The sequence below is a fragment of the Bos javanicus genome, chromosome 8, assembly GCF_032452875.1.
Source record: "Bos javanicus breed banteng chromosome 8, ARS-OSU_banteng_1.0, whole genome shotgun sequence".
NCBI lineage: Eukaryota > Metazoa > Chordata > Mammalia > Artiodactyla > Bovidae > Bos > Bos javanicus.
In genome coordinates this window covers 47497512-47509548 of record NC_083875.1, presented here as the reverse complement: position 1 = coordinate 47509548, position 12037 = coordinate 47497512, and the positions used below count along the sequence as shown (strand labels likewise).

The 12037-nt window shown below is 38.4% G+C and overlaps 1 protein-coding gene and 1 pseudogene across 9 annotated transcripts in view; one reads left to right on the top strand and one right to left on the bottom strand.

Annotated features, from left to right (window-relative positions):
* TRPM3 (transient receptor potential cation channel subfamily M member 3) overlaps positions 1-12037 on the top strand; it is a 608143-nt gene that overhangs the window by 396525 nt on the left and 199581 nt on the right. The window lies entirely within an intron of this gene.
* On the bottom strand, positions 6385-7715 carry LOC133252689 (histone-binding protein RBBP4-like; annotated as a pseudogene).

The window sequence follows — 12037 nt, the reverse complement described above, 5'->3', positions numbered from 1 at the left end:
AGAGTACGCTGTTCAATAGAACTTTCTGTGATGATGGAAATGTCCTATTATCTCTGCTGTCCAATCAGATAGGCACTGAGCCATTGAATTGTGGCTAGAGTGACTAAGAAATTGAATTTTAAATTTTATTTAATTGTAATAAGTTTAAGTTTGAATTGCCACATGTGGCTAATAGCTAGCACAGCTCTGACATTTCTATAATTGGATTCTACCGCACTGAGAACCCTTGAATGTCTGACAGATTTCCACTGTTATTAGAAATTGTTCCCTTCATTTTTAAATTACATTCTTACATCCAACCAACATCATGTACTCAGGCATCCAATATTGTTGGACACCTACCATGTTCCAGGCACTATTCTAGATATGGGCAAAAACATACTTGTGAGCCAAATAAACAAACATTTTTTCTGTTGTGGAGCTTACATTTTAAATTTTAGCAAGGTTAGATAGATAATAAGTAATAAACATAATAAACATGTATAACATTTTTAAAGGTGATATACAAGGGGAAAAGGAGAGGGGTGAGGGAAATAAGATAAGAGGGGCAGAGGAAAAGCCGCGGTCTTCAGCATCTCCATAAACATAGAGAGGAGGAGTCCATAAGTACTCCTTTCTATTAACATGTAATCCATGCATCCAAGGAGTTACAGTCTAGCTAGGATTATCTGAAATTAATCTGTCTTTATGAAGTGCCAAGTATAAGATGTATAGCACAAACTTTGTCTTATTAAATGTATTAATTGCTTCTCTTACCACCACCCTCAACCCCAACTCACCACCTACTTCTGTCTCCTTTGGTATATGTATCTATGCCTTCTGTTTAATATATCTGGCTCAGGATTGTAGACTGGGTTTAAAAAAGTAGAGAGATAGACAGATAGACAGGTAGGTAGGTAGGTATAAAGAAAGAAATGTAAGACACATCACTCTGTGGGAAGTGGTAGGTGGAATTTGCCAGAGAGCAGACTATGCCATCAAGGTATGTGCATTGCCCGGTATTAGGCAACTTGAAGATCAGTCTAATTACCTGACATCACTAGATGGAAACCTTCAGGAAAAACACAGGTAAACAACTTTTCTAGGTTAGATGTGCAAACAGGGTCAGAGGTACTATTTCTAATAGGTCTTAGCTGGTAGAAGCCATTTGTATCTGAAGCTGATCCTCAGTAAAAGCTTGGGCAAAGTAGTTTCTGTCTGTTGGTCACTTTTCTGCATTCTATTCATATCTTCTCCAACTTCCTAGTCAGGTAGTTCTTCCTGAAAACCAATATCAGTCCGTTACAGCTAAGTGAATTTAACATTAAATATCACTTATCCCAAGAGGTGTTCTCAGGGCTTCTAATTATTGAGTAAAATATTTGCCTTTTAATTAACTAAAAGGAACTTTGGGCATCTGCTAAGTTAAGAAAGTAACTCTGAGAGAGTGGTGGTGGATCCTTGAAATCACATTCCTCAGTCTCCTTACACATAAGATATCTAAAATCCTGTCTCAGTGATACAACAGAAGAAATCTCTTCTTGTGTCTAGTCATTTAAACAAATCACTAACTTTACTACACTGAGTTGAGACTGTATATTTAGATTAGTATAATTTATCAAAGATCATTCCTTCTGATTCTCTTGCCCTTTAAGCCCAGCTCTGATGCTTTCAGCTTATAATTTTTAATGAGTCAGTTTAACTCTGAAGACTTCAGATTCTTCATCTGTAAAGTGGTTGTTGTGAAGTTGTATCATTCTTTTATCCTGAGCTTTGAATTCCTCAGCAGGATTTTCAGATTAGCACTTTTCCTAGAACACACAGACTCCAGAAATATCAAAATATAAGATTCAGGAGGAGATCTAGGTCAAGTAAGAGTTATGATCCTATAACATATTTGACTTCAAGATGATGTTAAATTATAGAGAGTAGTGGCTTTAGGGTATCTTAGCATCACTTGTTTGTTTTTACTTGACACTGATGAACAGAATGAGGGCTTCCCTGATAGCTCAGTTGGTAAAGAATCCACCTATGATGCAGGAGACCCCGATTTGATTCCTGGGTTGGAAAGATCCACTGGAGAAGGGATAGGGTACCCACTCCAGTATTCTTGGGCTTCCCTTTTGGCTCAGCTGGTAAAGAATCCACCTGCAATGTGAGAGACCTGGGTTCATTTCCTTGAGTTGGAAAGATCCCCTGGAGAAGGAAAGGGCTACCCACTCCAGTATTCTGGCCTAGAGAATTTAATATGAGCTAATGAATTCTCTTCATTGATACCCTTCTAAGTGGTCTTGAATTATAGCCTTTTCCATCCCATTCACAGACCTGCTCCATCCAACTTTTTTTTTTTAACTTTACAATATTGTATTGGTTTTGCCAAATATCAAAAGGAATCCTCCACAGGTATACATGTGTTCCCCATCCTGAGCCCTCCTCCCTCCTCCCTCCCCATACCATCCCTCTGGGTCATCCCAGTGCACCAGCCCCAAGCATCCAGTATCGTGCATCAAACCTGGACTGGCGACTTGTTTCATATATGATATTATACATGTTTCAATGCCATTCTCCCAAATCATCCCACCCTCTCCCTCTCCCACAGAGTCCAAAAGACTGTTCTATACATCAGTGTCTCTTTTGCTGTCTCGTATACAGGGTTATTGTTACCATCTTTCTAAATTCCATATATATGCGTTAGTATACTGTATTGGTATTTTTCTTTCTGGCTTACTTCACTCTGTATAATGGGCTCCAGTTTCATCCACCTCATTAGAACTGATTCAAATGTATTTTTTTTAATGGCTGAGTAATACTCCATTGTGTATATGTACCACTGCTTTCTTTATCCATTCATCTGCTGATGGACATCTAGGTTGCTTCCATGTCCTGGCTATTATAAACAGTGCTGCAATGAACATTGGGGTACACGTGTCTCTTTCCCTTCTGGTTTCCTCAGTGTGTATGCCCAGCAGTGGGATTGCTGGATCATAAGGCAGTTCTATTTCCAGTTTTTTAAGGAATCTCCACACTGTTCTCCATAGTGGCTGTACTAGTTTGCATTCCCACCAACAGTGTAAGAGGGTTCCCTTTTCTCCACGCCCTCTCCAGCATTTATTATTTGTAGACTTTTGGATCACAGCCATTCTGACTGGCGTGAAATGGTACCTCATTGTGGTTTTGATTTGCATTTCTCTGATAATGAGTGATATTGAGCATCTTTTCATGTGTTTGCTAGCCATCTGTATGTCTTCTTTGAAGAAATGTCTATTTAGTTCTTTGGCCCATTTTTTGATTGGGTCATTTATTTTTCTGGAATTGGGCTATAGGAGTTGCTTGTATATTTTTGAGATTAGTTGTTTGTCAGTTGCTTCATTTGCTATTATTTTCTCCCCTTATGAAGGCTGTCTTTTCACCTTGCTTATAGTTTCCTTTGTTGTGCAGAAGCTTTTAAGTTTAATTAGGTCCCATTTGTTTATTTTTGCTTTTATTTCCAATATTCTGGGAGATGGGTCATAGAGGATCCTGCTGTGATGTATGTCGGAGAGTGTTTTGCCTATGTTTTCCTCTGGGAGTTTTATAGTTTCTGGTCTTATGTTTAGATCTTTAATCCATTTTGAGTTTATTTTTGTGTATGGTGTTAGAAAGTGCTCTAGTTTCATTCTTTTACAAGTGGTTGACCAGATTTCCCAGCACCACTTGTTAAAGAGATTGTTTTTAATCCATTGTGTATTCTTGCCTCCTTTGTCAAAGATAAGGTGTCCATATGTGCGTGGATTTATCTCTGGGCTTTCTATTTTGTTCCATTGATCTATATTTCTGTCTTTGTGCCAGTACCATACTGTCTTGATAACTGTGGCTTTGTAGTAGAGCCTGAAGTCAGGTAGGTTGATTCCTCCAGTTCCATTCTTCTTTCTCAAGATAGCTTTGGCTATTCGAGGTTTTTTGTATTTCCATACAAATTGTGAAATTATTTGTTCTAGCTCTGTGAAGAATACTGTTGGTAGCTTGATAGGGATTGCATTGAATCTATAAATTGCTTTGGGTAGTATACTCATTTTCACTATATTGATTCTTCCAATCCATGAACATGGTATATTTCTCCATCTATTAGTGTCCTTTTTGATTTCTTTCACCAGTGTTTTATAGTTTTCTATATATAGGTCTTTAGTTTCTTTAGGTAGATATATTCCTAAGTATTTTATTCTTTCCATTGCAATGGTGAATGGAATTGTTTCCTTAATTTCTCTTTCTGTTTTCTCATTATTAGTGTATAGGAATGCAAGGGATTTCTGTGTATTGATTTTATATCCTGCAACTTTACTATAATCATTGATTAGTTCTAGTAATTTTCTGGTGGAGTCTTTAGGGTTTTCTATGTAGAGGATCATGTCATCTGCAAACAGTGAGAGTTTTACTTCTTCTTTTCCAATTTGGATTCCTTTTATTTCTTTTTCTGCTCTGATTGCTGTGGCCAAAACTTCCAAAACTATGTTGAATAGTAATGGTGAAAGTGGGCACCCTTGTCTTGTTCCTGACTTTAGAGGAAATGCTTTCAATTTTTCACCATTGAGGATAATGTTTGCTGTGGGTTTGTCATATATAGCTTTTATTATGTTGAGGTATGTTCCTTCTATTCCTGCTTTCTGGAGAGTTTTTATCATAAATGGATGTTGAATTTTGTCAAAGGCTTTCTCTGCATCTATTGAGATAATCATATGGCTTTTATTTTTCAATTTGTTAATGTGGTGTATTACATTGATTACTGCAATTTTTCTTTTCTCCATAGAATTTATCTCCTCCAGCTAATTTGCATACCCAGTACTTTGCTTCAGCCCTGATCTGGGCATTATTAGGATTCCTTGCAGGTGTGAAAGCCCCTGGGGTATTTAATAATAACAAAAAACTACTTATTATTGAGCACCTATTATGTACAAGAAACAGTGCTAGGTGCTTTGTGTACCTGATCTTTTTTTCTAAGTTTGTGTGTGTGCATGTGTGCCAAGTGGCATCAGTCATGTCCCACTCTTTCAGACCCAATGGACTACTGTAGCCCTCCAGGCTTCTCTGCCCATGGAAGTTTCCAGGCAAAAATACTGGAGTGGATTGCCACGCCTTTCTCCGACCCAGGGATCAAACCTATGTCTCTTAAGTCTCCTGCATTGGCAGGTTGTGCTGTTTACCACTAGTGCCACCTGGGAAGCCTTTTTTCTGAACGTATCAATCTATGAAGACATATTCTATCCCCTTTCAACAGATAAGGAGATGGAGGATTAAAGAGATGGGATAACCTGCCTCAGGTCCCTCAACTAGTAAATGAAAGAACTGGATTCCAGCCAGAAGCACCATATCATAGAGCCTTAATTATAGTATTCTATCCTCTATAGAAGATTGCAATACTGATCTCACCCATTCTATGCCTGACCTGAAATTAGTTGAAAAAAAAATGTAGATGTATGTTGAGTTGATTTTTAAATTTTATTTTATTGAAGTATAGTTGATTTACAGTGTTGTGTTAATTTCTACTTTACAGCAAAGTGGTTCAGTTAATACATATATATATATATAATTTTTCATATTCTTTTCCATATGGTTATCACAGTGAGTTGATTTTTTATATAGAAAAGCAATTTATTGCATTATATGCACTTACACAGTTAGTCAAGGAGAGTAACAGGCCTGCTGGTGAAACAGGTCACCCAAAATAGAGATGGTATTAAACTAGTGGTCGAGGACTAACTCCTTTAAAAAAAAAAAAGCAACTCCTATCCAGGATTAATTTAATTTTTAATTTTTAAAACAAATACAAGCTATTGATTCATTCTTCTCAACTTAACTGAACAGTCTACCTGTGGTATAATTGTCAGGTAAAGGCATACATCCTTACAACTTGGTGGTCAAAATTTTTTTTAAAAACACCATTTCACAGAAAGGAGAGAAATAATATGAAAACAGCTCAAGAAATACACTAACACACAAAAATATATGGGGAAGGAGGAACACGTTTTGACTTAACTGAAGAAACTGAGAGGAGACTCGTCTATGTAAGGAAATGTGCATCCTAGAAAAGTTCAGCATGTAGGAATTTGTATGACTTGAATCTCCCCTATTTCCTGAATAAAAACAACATCTTGTAGTATTTATACTTCATGGCTCAGACACCTACCTCACTTGGCTCTATTTCTTACTCACTCTAGCCTTTACTTAAATGAGTCTGAAAAACTTGGGGCTATAGCATAAGAAGAAAAATAACCACACACTGTATTCCCCCTTTTGTGGCTACTTTTAGACCTCTATTACTAGAAAACTCCTAAAGAAAATTTAAATATAAGTCTGTGGCTTTGCTGAATCAAGAAGCTCCCAGTTAATATTTAGAAAACACCTTCTGTTTGAACTAATAACATTGTTGATAGAACTTATTATAGAGGGATAACCAAACAAAGTCTCTGTCTCAAAACCAGTGTTAAATCAATCTCAGAGTTGAAAGGAAGAAAAGGGGAGTCTAAAGATCACAAACGCAGACATGATCTAAATCCTTGTCCTTCTGGACCCATGCTTCCTTCAGGGTCTTCATCATTATAAATGTTCTCTGCCATTTGCCACACTTGCATGATATTGTCTTCTGGTATAGAACAAATCACCCGAGGTTCATTGGGAGTCTAGAATAAATCAGATATCTTGTCAGTGTGACCACCATGAATAAACAACAACTCTGGTGGCCCATCTTCTGGGGATTGTTCCTCTCCAATTTTACTTACATCCCAGACATTCAGTCTTTGATCAATACCATTGGAAGCCAAAATAGTCTCATTGTGAGGCGACCACTGAACCTGGACTATTTCATCCTTATGTGATTCAAAGGAATCCAACTTAAGTTTCAGATTTCTCAGATCCCACAGGGCAACAGTTTTGTCAGCTGATCTGTGGCAAGAATGAGCTCACTATAAGGACTGAAAGAAAGGCAGTTCACTTCAGCAATGTGAGCATCAACTGAGTGGCTTGGTTTGGAAGTACTGTTTGAAGGAGTATCCCAGATCATGAGTTTCTGATCATCAGCAACTGACCCAAAGAGGGACTCATGGAGCAGATGCCAGGAGATAACCTCTACTACTGCTGTGTGCTCTGTAAAGATGGTCTTCACATCCACACTTTCCCTTCCTTTGGAACAGCACTTATGTCCCACAGGCAGATGGTGTGGTCATCTGAAGCACTCAGTAAGTGCCCACTGAGATTTGGGTTCCAAGAAAGCCCGTAGCCTTCCTTCTGATGTCCACGGAGGCACAAGTCTGGGTTGCACTCTCCAGAAGGGTCTGGTTTAGCAGGATATTTTGAATAGTCAAAAGCAAGAACATCACTGGATGGATTCTTTGTTGCAATGATGCAAGGGTTCTGGGGCATATAGCATGCACTGTTTACCTCTCCTTCATGGCTGATCTTGATTTCTATTTCAATTTTTCCACTAACTGAGCCAAAACCTCCAAATTCTCCTTTTTCACTGTTGTAGTGTGAAGCATCAAACTGAGCATCATCATTAGGGAGCTGCACACTGACTGTCACAAGGTGGTTTTGTTCATCTGACAAGTGTGTCCCCAGGACGAGTCGGTAAATACTGAATTCTTTCCCTTCTGGTCTGGTTACATTTGGAAGCCACTGTGCAGTTAGGCTAGGCCACTCCAGAGCATGGATCATCACCAAGTTGTAAAGAAAAGGGGTGTTCTTTTTCCATATTTTATATTCTTCGTTGATCACACATTCTTCTACTGCATCATCAAAGGTGCTTCCTTGTTGGCCATGCCGAGTAGGCAAGCCAGCGGGGATCCCAGGGTTGAGCACTGCAGGAGCCTGCGGGCACTTGCTCTGCGCATGTAGCCTCTCTTTGTCCCCAGTGAGCTGATTTTTATGTCATATAATTACTTGCAGATGGAATTTAAAAACACCAAGAGTCTATGTGAAGGAAATTAAAGTCTTCAAACAGTTATTGAGCACTCTTATGGGCAAGGCATTGCCCTAAGCATTATAAGGGAAACACAGTGAACAAGCATATGCTCCTGACAAGAGCAACAAAGCTACTAAAAGGGGGAAAACAGCCTTCAGAATTAGAACCAAATATAGGTTTTAGAGTTTGGTGGCCAGTTTTTTCCTAAATACCATGTGAGAGTAAAAAAACTCACAGAGGCCTAGAATATTTCTCAGAGAGGAACTGATTTAAAAAAAAAAAAAAAGAATCAAGAAAATCAGATTCCTGTGGGGCAGAAAACCCTATGCCACTTCTTGCATTCTCCCAAACAGATTTGAAGTTCATACCAACACACAGAGCACAGGGGACTGGGGAAGACCACCTGGTCAACTGCCACAAAACAGGTGGCCACTCATTCCCTCAGTCAACCCACAAACATTCTTCTAGAACCAATATTGAGCTGTGCACTCTGCTAGAGCTTAGATACAGGCACTGTTAAGATGCATTCACTCCTTCAAGGAGTGTATAACCTACATACATGTAAATAAATAATTTCCATGCAGTCTAATAATTACAGTAATTAGTAAGTATCCAGTGCTATGAGAATGTCAATAGAGTGGCAATCAGAGATTTTCACACAGGAGGTGGACTTGGAGCTGAATTACGAATGATGAGTTTGAGTGATGGGATCAGATGTAGAGAGTATTTTAAGCAGGAAGTTGAAGGACGTAGAAGCATGCAAGAGTCTGGTGTGTTTGAATGATAATAGTGTTTCATAGAGTATGTGTGAGAGAGTGGCAGGGGATGAGCCTAGCCTGGAGAGAGACCATGATAAGTCTTAAATGCCATGTGTAAGCTGAGATATTATGCTGCTAGTGATGGGAAACTATTTCAGGGTTTTAAGAAGGATGTCACAGAATCATATTTGCCTTGTAAGAGAACCATTAGATCAACACTAGGGAATGTAGTAGAGGAGGATAGAGAAGAAACCAATTAGTGATTTGTTGGCAGCATTTGAGCAAGATGAGTCACCTCTGCTGTGCTCTGCCTAAATTCTTGAATTATCATCACAATAAATAAATGCTGTTTTACATTCCTAAATTTGGAGTGTGTTACCTGTTAATAAATGACCAGAATATGTGACTTACAATCTTGTGAGTTACTTGTAGCTAGGACTAAATAGTGGAGAAGGCAATAGCACCCTACTCCAGTACTTTTGCCTAGAAAATCCCATGGACGGAGGACCCTGGTAGGCTGCAGTCCATGGGGTCGCTAGAGTCGGACACGACTGAGTGACTTCACTTTCACTTTTCACTTTCATGCATTGGAGAAGGCAATGGCAACCCACTCCAGTGTTCTTGCCTGGAGAATCCCGGGGACGGGGAAGCCTGGTGGGCTGCTGTCTCTGGGATCGCACAGAGTCGGACACGACTGAAGCAACTTAGCAGCAGCAGGACTAAATAGTATTCATTTCTCTGCCCCTAGCCTTAGTGCATTTCACATAGGAAGCACCAATATTGTTTATTCAGTGAATTGAATGGATGTTTAGATGCCTGCATGGGGTGTTTGCAAGCTTCCATTATAATTAAGCCTCCAAATCTAAGTATCTCTACCTCAAATGTAAGAAAGAATGGTGATCTCTGACCTCTCCGAAGGTGTGTGGAGCCCTTTTGACAGGAGAGAGCCATGTATAACACACAGAGACCCCAGCCCCTGGTTGTGCTTCTTGACAAGAGGAACTGGTCAGTGACTCTCCCAAGGAGCACTGTAGAATTGTGCTTGTTTTTTTTTTCTTTTTGACCATGCTATGTGGCATTCGGGATCTTAGTTCCTCACCTAGGGATTGACCCCAGGCCCTCTGCAGTGGAAGCATGGAATCCTAACCATTGGTCCTCCAGGGAAGTCTGTGGAGGACTGTGCTTTAATAATAGCAAATGCTCACATAAGACTTGCTGTGTATCAGGCACTTTGGTAAGCATTTTGCAAAGATTAATCCATTTAATATTCATAAGTCTATGAGATAAGTACTATTATAATCCCTATTTTACATATACAAAAAATATGACATGGAAATACTAAGTAATTTGCACAAGATCACACAGCTAGCAAGTGACAGTTGAAATCCAGGCAACCTGCCCCTGGTGACCATGATGCTTTTATTCATGGTGCTGTCCTCTTCTTTAAGAAGAATCATGCTGTTACCTGTGACCCCACCCATTTGGGAATGATAATTTTTGGTAAAGAAGAAAAGAAAAATACTAGTCTCTGTGACCTTAGACAAGATGTAAACTTTTTGTGCTCTTAAATGTTGAATTTAGTAATTCACTTTCACTTTAAGCAAATAATAAAATTTCTTTTTTTTAGATTCCATGAGAAATGATATTTTGTAAGTATCAAATTGTGATATTATTAACAATCATTCTTGATACAAGTAAAATTTTCTCATATTGTATCTGAATAAGTTATCAGAGTGTCTGTGGGGGCATAAGAAGGTCTCCTTCCCTGAAAACCATTAGCCTAAGCCTAGTTATCGAGTCCCATTGAATTCTAAATGCATTTTCCAATTTTTAAATCTAGGAACAAAACTCTGATATTGCAGGTAATTAAATTCATTCTGAGAAAAATATGTCCATGTGGGTTAAATTGCCAGCATTTGAACAGAATACTAATAACAAACTGTGGGAAGTTTTATTGGTTACTTTGAGCTTTGAGTAAACACTGACCTATTTCAAATAACCCTGTGACTCATCTGAAAAGCTGCAGATCACAAGTACAGCATTTAAATGGAGACACAAATGCCAGAGTGTAGAGATTTTCCTCACTTCAATGACTACACTTCCTAAATCAGAAAACCTTCTAATTTGAGGTTTACCAAAAATAGCACTGGTACATATGGAGCCACAAATCAACAGTTTCCATAAATAGTCAAGATTTTGTCAAAGACCCAGTTCTAGAACTAAAATTTTATATAATAATTTACCATGTTTTGGTGTCAAAAAAAATTTCAATCACCATTCTAGTGCCATAAAAAGAAATCTAAAATGGGCTATTTCTATTTTTGCTCATGATTAAATATAGTAGTCAAGATTTTTAAATTATTCCAATGTTGTACAGGGAAAAAAATTGCAAAGAGCTAAGAAAGTAATATTTTCAAGAAAGTAGGCCTCCCAATATCATAAGGAGGTAGTCACAAAATAAGAAGGGTGCAGTAGAGAGACCGAGTAAGAATTTGTGCCAAATGGAAGACATCTATGTCAGCATAAAAAATATTTGTGGACAATTAGAAGCAAATGTCATCTTCAAGGTATTACAATAAATGCACTTTGCCACTGTCCACATTTACCAGTTCCCCCTTGTCTTCTCCAATCTTGTCTGATTTCCTTCAGATATTCTCTATGTCAAACCAAAGAAAAGCAATTTCCTACAACAAATACACTCAAATTTCTACCTCCAGTGCAGATGATTAGGAAAGTGAAAGACATTTATAGATTTCAGTGAGGAAAAGCAATACCATGGAAGGAAGGCTGGATAAAATAGACCCAACCAAAGCACAGCAATCATCAAGCTCTGTGACTTTGTACATGTCATCTAACCTCTTAGGACCACAGTCTTCTCCTCTGGGAACGAATTGACACCTTCCTTTCTCGCATACTGTTATGAAGATTAAATGAGATTATCTCAGTGAAACCCGTTGTGAGTCATAAACCACGCACTATGAACATGTCAAGCTGTCATACAGTATCTTTTTAAATACAGTGTTATTAAACTCTCTGCAAAGAATGTGCGATCGAAAACCTGTTATTTCTCTGCCAAAAGGGGGGATTTGCAAGTGTTTGTGAGCTGTTATAGGCAAAGAAGCATCAGAAATGAAATTTTCCCCTTGATGCAGTCAGAGGATAGAAAAAGAAGTTAACCAGGAATGGCAGTTATTTAATGTTTACTGAGTATAACTTATTGCTCTGAAAGGATCATATCACCTTTGTTTCACCTAAATCCACCTCTGCTCCAACAATGACAATTATCCTATGCTTTGGAAAACACCAATCTGGTGAATTCTTGTACTTCTAGAGGTAGAATTCCATGGGTTCTGTTGCTAAATGATTTAAC